We start from the raw sequence: 10,348 nt of genomic DNA, 5'->3' as shown, positions 1-10,348 counted from the left end.
GGATCTCTCTAATCATAGAAAATGCCATGGCTGTCAGAAGCCTCTTCCCAAGACTGTGTATTTATAACAAGACAAACCTTGTGGATGACCAGTGCACAGTAGCAGATCCCAGGGAGGATGTCCTCTGCTCAAAGCTAATGCAGGACTACAACCTTTCCCTATCTCACAAGTTGTTACTGCTGACCATTCTGTCCTGGGATATTCCACACATCACATAACAATGAATTACCACGGCTGTCCTGCTAACTGGCACTCTCAGGAACTGATAAACCAACCCAGTCTCACGTCTGAACGTGTCACTGTCACGTTAATTAATCTATTGGGACGTGTTGTGTAACACGTTTCCTTGTTAAAAAACGTGTTGAGCAGGACGTAATTATCGTGTTACTATCACGTTGTATTTCGCATTCAATGAGCCAACAGAACCACGTCATCTGTCAAAAAAGCCCGACCCAAAATGGCGAGAATGTTATTTGATGCTTTTGACGTGCAGTTTCATACTCTTAAGCCTGCTTTGAGTTGTGGGTTAGAAGGAGCCACCTTCTAGCTAGCAGTTTTAAAAGGCTGAACCCCAGAATCCAGAAACAAGAACCGAGCAGGGACGGAGAAAAAAGAAGAATCCAAATGGGAAATGAGGTGAGCCTTGCTACTGCCGCTAGCATGATCATTTTGCTAGCAATTGAGCAAAACATTTTAAAGTTGATTTAACATGAAATAGTAGCCTATGCATGGGCAATACTGTGAATTCAGAGTAGGCTTGCACAACTTATAATTTAGCTAACGTGCATGATGTAATGTTACATTAATCTGTAAAACAGCTGTTGTCTGTGTAAATTAACATTGTAGCCTAATATTGTTAGTGTGGGCTAAAGCTAACAGCTGGGAGGTAGCCTATCAGCCAGGCATGTATAATCGATAATCATGATGAACGTGAATAGATTTCGTTGCGAAAACGCGCATTGTTTTAGGCCACATATCAGCTATAAAACAATTGTATTCTGATACAGCAGTTCTCAGATGTTAGATATTCACTTATATTATAATATAATTTTGTATTTCTTTAACCTGATTAAGAGAGGGGTTTAATTCAATAGAGAATTGCAATGTGTGTAGCCCATAATATTAGAGATTAGATTAGGCTAGATTTAGATTAGATTCAATTTTATTGTAATTTAAAAGAGTAGGCTACAGGTACAGAGCCAATGAAATGCAGTTGACATCCAACCAGAAGTGCAAAGAAGCAGTTATGTAGACGATCAAGATTAATTATGTACAACAGTTAGATAAATAGGCAAGTTTTCCAGATGACATGTGTACAGTGACAGAAATAGCCTATACAGTGAATATGGAATGTGTGTCTAGCCTATAACAAAACAAATTGATAATAATACATAATAATGATAATAATAGCAGTAATTACAGTAGGCCACTCGCACTGTTGTTGGTGACGTGTCTGTTTCCTATTATTCCATGCCACTCTCCTACTGTCTCCTTTACTGCCCTGCGCCACTTGCCTACTATCTTTTGCCTCTTGCCTACTGTCCAGCACCACTCGTCTACCGTCTGCTATGCTGACCCACGCCACTCACCTACTGTTTCCTAACACAAACTGTAACATTAAGCTGACACAATCTTGCTGCACGGTTACTTATCTGCATGCAATCACTATTGCCAGCTGTTATGAGTAAACATTATATTGGGACACCAATATATTTCTGATTCACGGGCAGTGTATTTGCTACTGAAGAAAAGGAGAACACATAGTAATTGTTCTTGGATGGGGATTTAGAGTAAGGTTTCTATTGATCTTTTTCAGATAAGGCCTCTTCATTTTCAACTGTGAAGGATCTACATGGACTTGGTCTGGATAGCCTTTCCTGTTTTGATGAGCCAGTCGGTATGTATTTGACATTCTTTAGGATAAAAGGAGCCATATGTTATCAAAAATTCTACACCCATATGTAGAAAAGCTTTATGAAAACTACGTTGAATGTAAATATATGCATATGTCCCTTGGGAGGAGAGGGATGAGTGTGGATGATTGAATTGTCCAACAGACATAAAAATATGATTGTGTATGATTGTGTTTGTGTCTGTATATGATTTTTTGTACTTGTTGCATTTTAAGCATGCATACTTTACGCCATGGTGGTCTAAATTGTCTTTATTGCCACTTGCAGGGTCTAGAGGGAAAACCCTATATGAGCCCCAGGGTGAGTAGTGTATAATTACTTTATCCCAAGATTGATTTTCGTAGAAAGGTGTTCAAACCAAAATCAAACCAAAATCTTCTAAAATAATAGATAGATAGATAGATAGATAGATAGATTTATTATTTGTCCTTTCGGAAAATTGTTCTGCGCCATACAGTAGACAGTTAGACAAGACTGAATACAAGACGGAATATAGACCAGAATTTCCCTCACCCCAACCGCCCCCACCCTACCACACTCCCACACATACACAACATCAGGGCAGAAGGCACAGACCCCACTACACATTTATAGAATGATAAAGTGCAGTTGTGCATACTGTGATAGTCCAGCTGGAAAGAAAGTGCATGGTCCTGCAGGTAACGTCTTGTTCATCAATGTAATGCTAGTTGGAATGAATTACCTACTGGCTCAATTTGTTTGGAAAGAAGGTAGCCTGAACCTCCCTGATGGCAACACCTCATATGCCTGGTGTATGGGATGTGACATATCTCTATTATTTGCATGACCTTTCTTCAACACCCTTCTTTCACAGGTCGTAGCAATACTGTCTGGTTTTTGCCCCTCAACCTTGCTGGCCATGTTAACTATCTTGCTCAGTTTGGTTTTTTTGGTCACTGACAAAGAGAAATACCAGGTAACACAACAAAAAAGTAGCATGCTCTTCACAAATGAATGATAGAAAGGTAATATATCTCTATCCACTCTAAATTGTCTTAGTTTGCACATAAAATGCAGCCTCTGCAGCCCCTTTTTATAGATGGTGTTGGTATTACTGTCCCATTGCAACTTATTATCTATTATTGTGCCCAGAGGCGATTCTAGAGTCTGTGGGGGCCCCAAGCAAAAATTCCAAGAGGGCCCTACCGACAAGTGTTATCACCATTATGTTATATCACCATTAGGTTATTATGTTAAATAATAAAAATACAAAAGCGTATTATAAAAATTCTTATATTTTGACATGTACTGCAAGCTGGCAGCTCGACTTGCCTTACAGTATGCGTGTGTAGATCAGACTGTCCTGAATCTGGCAAAATCATTGCCATGGTGGAGGGATTCTCTGGGGCTGAGCAATTTACAGACATATGTGGTGTGCGCCTTACAGAAATAAATGGCATTTTTTTTAATTTAGTGATGAAAAATGACCTCTCTGCGCTCTATATCTGTGACACGAACTGATCTGACCTGACTTGACCCGAGTTTGCGTGTTAGCCTGTGTGCCTATGTTGTATGCACTCATAATGGTTCTCTACAACAACTTTTTTAACTGCATTGCCATGAACAAAGTAGAGGCAAAAACGGGGTTTCTTTGTTGAACAAATTGGGATGCAATGTGAGCCTTGAATTGGATGCCACGCAGGAATTTGCTAGGATCTCAAAACCGGATTATGAACATGCTTTGCCATAGAGAAACACACGATAAAGTTGCATCATAAACATGCTTTGTCATAAAAACAGACAAAAACGTGGGGTAAGTCCAGCGATATGAAGTTATTATTTTGCTATCACTTCGTCTGTTGTATAACCCAGAAGGATATACATGGTACCAATGGATAGCCCTGTGTCTCTTCTTTCATCTGATATGCTTGCCATATCTATGCGATCACGGGTTCGCGAGTAATTCAAACGAAAGTAATGGGTACGCAGGTAAAAAGAACTGTAGACTGTAAATATGATGCAATTTGATTTAATTTCATGATTTTTTCCCCCATACCCATACTTGATCGTACAGGCAAGTGTGTAGTCTCGTTGGAAAGCCCCACTTCTGCTCTTAAAGGTTTCATCTCGCTGCGATGAACAGTTCCGGAGCAATGTAACAAAGAAGAAATGTTGTGTTTTTGGAGCACTTTGCGTCAATCGGGTTCTAAAAAATTAACGCGTATGCTTGGTCCTTACTGCATCGTGATTAACATGTTATGGCTGACAGCCCTATTACAAACATAACGTTAACCGTCTCCTTGCTTAACTAGTTGTAACTGTTACTGTAACTAGCTAGCTGAAGTTTACTGGCGTATAGATGTAGCAAACCATGTTCAATCTTTCTGTCAATTAACATTAGCCTAACTTCATTGAGTAGGCTAAATGCCAAACTCCGATGTTGATCCGTCATCACTGCACCCTCGATTGACGTTTAGGCTACCACAGTAGCCTAAATATGTGCGGATTCTTTTAACTCTTTTGAACTCAGATCCGCTGTTTATAAGGCCATAGCATAGGGCCTACATATGTACAGATGTAGCCTACTGTTTGTACAACAGGACAGGAGCACGCAAAATAAATATATCATTCAATCTCTATGGACGAAATTCTCGCTCGACCCACCGGCAAACGCGCTGAGACCAGGTCGAGGGCCCCTTAGTGGCTTGGGGCTCCAAACAGTTGCCTGCCTTGCCTGTTGACAAGGTGCGCCTCTGATTGTGCCTAAGTACTTGTACTCGACTACAATCACAACATCCTCACCATTTTTAACCATACACTGGGGGGACTGGCTCCCAGTTCTGTACTGTAGTCTATTATTATTTGCTTTGTTTTCTGTATATTTAGAAGAAGACAGCTGGACCTACACCATTTCGCAAATTGATCCACCCAGGTCCTGTAGTTGGTCTCCTCGCTATTCTGTATTAACCCCACTATTGCTGTGTCATCTGCAGATTTTTTGAGTTATGTAAACGCTTTAAAAACACCGAAGAGCCCCGTATAAGAGCCCCAGTGTGATAGGCTGGTTGCTGTCATGTGACACATCATTGTTAAATCATGATTGACAATTAAATAAATCATTGTTCACGACACGTTATGGTTAAATTATCTAAATGAATGCGATGGTGATACAATCCTGCTTTTCAATTAGTTGACATGGTGTTTGACATTAAATTATAATGAGGTCAGTTTCATGTAATAAGCTATTTGTTTCTTTGGGTCTGGGTAATTGAAATTAGCAATATCTTAGTTCAATTCAATGTCTTATAATGGTAAAAGATGTGGACAAATACATGATAATTAGCCAAATAAATCGTTGTTCACGACACGTTATGGTTAAATTATCGGAATGAGTGTGATGGTGATACAATCCTGATTTTCAATTAGTTGAGATGTTGTTTGACATTAAATTATAAGCAGGTCAGTTTCACGTAATAAGCTATTTGTTTCTTTGGGTCTGGGTAATTCATGTGACAAAAAATTCTGTTATAGGCTACTACCGTTTTTCTGAAAAACAAAGCAGTACAACATTTCTATCTCCAAAATAATGCATTGTATGCATGTGTGTACTACGTAGTGCATGCAGCTTTTAATGTTCAAAGTAGCCTATACTGATTTTCCTGCAGAAGAACTACAAATACAAATTGACACCTGAAGTTGTGGAGTTATATTTTAGTAGCCTATTCTATAATAGCATAAATACCCACATCGGTTTTACCCTTGTCTCACCTGTATACAACATATGTCTATGAATTGCAGTAGTGATCAAATGAAAAAGGAAAGAAAGGTGTCCTGATGTGTTGTTTAGGGATGGTCCTGCAATGTTTTCTCGACATATCTTTATGTCTTTTTTTTCTCCCCTCTACTTATGTTTTCACAGATCCTTGCTCCTGATATCCTGATGTATGGGTTGCACTTCATTATATGACTCCAACAGAACACTCACAGAAAGGAGAGTGGTGCCAAACTACAAGACAGCCAGCATGTAAGCAAGGCCTTGTTTGTCCTTGTTTGGCTACTCATTTGTCTACTTCCTGAAGAGGCTGAAGCATGCTGGCCTTGACACCTCAGTCACACTAGTGTGCCCCGGCACAGTGGTTGAAAAACACTGACCTAAACCATATATTTTCTGAAAGCCTATAGCCTCTAGATGTCAATTAATATACATTAGGACATGTCCCACCTTTCTACTGACTTTGACAATATACAAAATAGTGCCATGTATACATTTATATCCTCCAAAGTTTGCAGGAAGGTGGGCCATGTGCTAGTGTATGTTAACTCACATGTACAAGTGACAGGCTTTAAGAAAATATATGGTTTGCATGGCTGAAACTGCTTTGCCTTTGTGTTGGAGCTCAAAATGTTCTAAACATATCTTAAATTTCTCTCTTCTACTTATGTTTTCACAGATCCTCGCTCCTGATATCCTGATGTATGCATTCCATTTCATTATATGACTCCAACAGGACACCTACAGAAAGGAGCTGTTAAAGCAGTGTCCTTCTACAAACAACAAGACAGCGAGCATGTAAACAAGGCCTTGTTTGTCCACTTCCTGAAGGGGCTGAAGCATGATGGCCTTGACACCTCAGTCCTTGCTTCCATTTACAGCTGTGTTGTGGAGCGCATTCTCACATCCTATGGTCTGCAGCGGGTGGTGTCATCGTGTTATTTATCATCGTTTGTGTAAATCTTACACATCTTACACAAAAGTCTAAAATAATCTAAACTTCATTTACTCTCCATGTATAGATCAAGATAGACTTGCAGAACAGGCTGCAGGGCAACAGTCTGATAGCCTGCATGAAAGCATAAATGGTCCGCACTTGTTAAAGAGTGCAATTATCAAAGGGCCCTTGAATTGTGTTTTTTTAAACCAAGGAGGATGGCTGTAGCGATGCTGTCAGCTCTGCCATAAGCAGTGACTGTGATTACGTTTGCACATTTTGAAAATGTTTTTCTTTTGCATTCTTTTCCACTTCATTGTTGTATAGTTTGTATATTGTTTGTTAAAGTTGCACACATTAATTCACTGTTCTTATTTGTAAAAAATTGTATAGTGTGGTATAGTTTGTATGGTGGAGTCTTTATTGTATCGTACAAACAAGAACACCCCACCCCACCATACCACTTTGACTAACCAATTTTCTGCGGGGAACCCTGGAGGCTTTCTACAGGTATTTTGTGAAACATAGGGGTTTCTATGGTAGTGGTTGCTAAGCTATTGCTAGGGTAACTGAGAAGGTTGCTATGGTGTTGCTACAGGATATATAGTGGTTGCTATGCAGGTTTATAGGGTAATCATGTTGGTTGCTAGGTTGGTGATAGAGTAACTGAGAAGGTTGCTAGGGTGTTGCTAGAGTAGATATGGTGGTGGCTATACTAAATTAAGTGGTTGCTATGCTGGTTGCTAGGGTAATTGAGATGGTTGCGAGGCTAGTCATGTTGGTTGACTATCAAAGTGGTTGCTAGGTTGGCATTGTACAGGTGGTTGCTAGGTTGTTGATAGGGTAACCAAGAAGGTTGCTAGGGTGTTGCTAGGGTAGATATGGTGGTTGCTATTCCAAATAAAGTGGTTGCTATGCTGGTTGCAAGGTTAATCATGTTGGTTGCAATGGTGGTTGCTCGGTTGACATTGTGGTGGTAGTTGTGAGGTTGTTGGTAGGGTAATTAATATGGTTGCTAGGTTGTTGCTATGGTTCTTATGTTGGTTGCTAGGTTGTTGCTAGGGTAACTTAGAAGAATTTTGTTCAGCTAATACATTTTGGCCTACACTATTAAGGGACAGCTGAATTGACCATCTAAACCATATATTTTCTTAAAGCCTATAGTCTGTAGATGTCAATTAATATGAATTAAGACATGTCCAACATTCCTACTTACTTTGGTGCATCATATAGGCTTAAGCAATACTGCTATTTTTGCTCTTAGACTATAAAAATCCATAATCACTTTAAAAACGCTAATTTTTTAGTTTTTGAAAGTCAATTTCTTTAAATCATGCTTAAAATTGTAACCATATTCTTTATTGAGTTATGTTAATTGACTATAATACTATTGTATTGTCATCCTTCTTTGGGACTTGAGTACTTCAATATCCCCTTCATGTATCAATGTACATTAAAGCATCTTTGATAGTAAAGGACTCTCCATGTAAATAATTACTTGAATTGTCTTTCACTTGTACTGGTTCTATATGTTTGGACCACTGATTGACTGCACTCTGGTTTTCATCAGCAAGGTCAAGGCTTAAATTAACCTCAGATAAGTCTGTTTTCATCACATGCATTATATGTGCTAATGTTGTGAAGTAATTGGTGTGACCCTACAAAGGCCTGTCTGACCTATGACCTAATAACCTAGGGTTAGTAAATATGGGATCGGAGTGAAATTACTTCACACATTCAGAAACCTCAAAGTGAAATGACCTCACACATCCAGGAAGCTACAGCAATACAAACTCAGCTACAGGTCTTAAATACGGCAAACCAGTTGCCAATTTCTATGCCCTTTATATCAATTTGTGCCACATGTTATTAGTTGAAAATTACTGGTGTAAGCTTATCTGACCTGTCTGACCTTTGCAATTCATGGACATGTACACATTGGTTTCACATTTCTAACAAGAATATGACTGATTAAATTTGACATGTAACATCCTTGGATGACACAAAATATAGTGAAATGGACTCAACCCTCACATATTCACAGACTCTGTAGCACCCCCTACAAATCCTTTTTTTTTTTTTCAATCTTTGGCTCCGCCTCCTGGCAACACACAAGCAGCTATATTTGAGTATGTAGTTAAATCGCATCTCACATATTCACAGACTCTATAGCACCCCCTAGAAATCCAATATTTCCTATATTTGGCTCCGCCTCCTGGCAACACACAAGTCATTAGATGTCCCAAATTTGACAAACTAGTTTGTTATCATCCCGTGTATCAAAATATGTGCCACATGTTGGTACTATCTTGAATTAACTAGTGTAATCCTATCAAGGCCTGTCTGACCTATGCAAATTATGGCCATCTAAACCTAGGGTTAGCATTTCTAACTTGCATACCTCATAAACCGACTAAATTTAGCATGTGACATCTATCTATGACATAAAATATATGAGATACGTAAAATCACACCTCACACATTCATAGACTCTATAGCGCCCCCTAGAAATCTACATTTTCCAATCTTTGGCTCCGCCTCCTGACAACATACAAGCAGCTGGAGGTCTCAAATTTGACAAACAAGTTTGTTATCATTACCTGTATCAAAATATGTGCCACGTGTTGGTACTATCTTGAATTAACTGGTGTAATCCTATCAAGGCCTGTCTGACCTATGCAAAATATGGCCATCTAAACCTAGGGTTAGCATTTCTAACTTGCATACCTCATAAACAGACTAAATTTGGCATGTGACATCTATCTATGACATAAAATATATGAGATACGTAAAATCACACCTCACACATTCATAGACTCTATAGCGCCCCCTAGAAATCTACATTTTCCAATCTTTGGCTCCGCCTCCTGACAACATACAAGCAGCTAGAGGTCTCAAATTTGACAAACACGTTTGTTATCATTCCCTGTATCAAAATATGTGCCACATGTTGACATTTCATGAAATAATGGGTGTGACACTTACCTAGGCCGGTCTGGCCATATGGGTGTTTCAATTGTAGTTTCTGAGTATGTCCGGTGCATCAAACTTGCCATGGCAGGTAAGATCAGTGAAATTGGGTTTATTTCAGCACAGCACACCTCTGTGTATCATATTCAATCAAAATATGGATGTTTTAATGGTTTGTTTATGATTTAATAACTTTTGTTGGTCAACATCTGTCAAAACAATGCTCTCTGAATGGCCATTTCTTAAGATTTCTTGTGCATCAAAAGTACCACAGCACCTAAGATAAGTGAAATTGGGTTTATTTCAGCACAACACACCTCTGTGTATCATATTCAATAAAAATATGGATGTTTTAATGGTTTGTGTATGATTTAAGAACTTTTGTTGGTCAACATCTGTCAAAACAATGCTCTCTGAACGGCCATTTCTTAAGATTTCGTGTGCATCAAAAGTCCCACAGCACCTAAGATAAGTGAAATTGGGTTTATTTCAGCACAACACACATCTGTGTATCAAGATCAATCAAAATATGTAAGTTTGTGATTGCTTTAAACAGGGGGTTGTCCAATACACATAAAACAAACAGCAAAGGTATATGCTAATACAAAGCACTACAGGCACTAAATAATAATTTACATTTGATCAGATTCACTTTTATTGTCATTGTGCAGAGTAAAAGTACAAACAGGGTTCCCACTCTAAGTCAAATGTAAAATTCTATGACTTTTCCCTGACAAAACACCTGCATTTCCATGACTTACAATATACCGACCAATGATTTCAGAGCACCCGCAT

The 10,348-nt window shown here is 38.9% G+C and overlaps 2 long non-coding RNA genes across 2 annotated transcripts; both read left to right on the top strand.

The window, feature by feature from the left end:
• Positions 1–276: 276 nt before the first annotated feature.
• On the top strand, positions 277–5,853 carry LOC121704042. Its single transcript, XR_006030216.1, has 4 exons — positions 277–636; positions 1,817–1,897; positions 2,181–2,213; positions 5,794–5,853. It is a non-coding gene; the product is annotated as an uncharacterized LOC121704042 (long non-coding RNA).
• Position 5,854: 1 nt separating this feature from the next.
• On the top strand, positions 5,855–8,077 carry LOC121704041. Its single transcript, XR_006030215.1, has 2 exons — positions 5,855–5,898; positions 6,326–8,077. It is a non-coding gene; the product is annotated as an uncharacterized LOC121704041 (long non-coding RNA).
• Positions 8,078–10,348: the final 2,271 nt, after the last annotated feature.

This window comes from Alosa sapidissima, chromosome 2, assembly GCF_018492685.1.
Source record: "Alosa sapidissima isolate fAloSap1 chromosome 2, fAloSap1.pri, whole genome shotgun sequence".
In the NCBI taxonomy this organism is placed as follows: domain Eukaryota; kingdom Metazoa; phylum Chordata; class Actinopteri; order Clupeiformes; family Clupeidae; genus Alosa; species Alosa sapidissima.
This window is presented reverse-complemented; position numbering and strand designations above follow the sequence as displayed.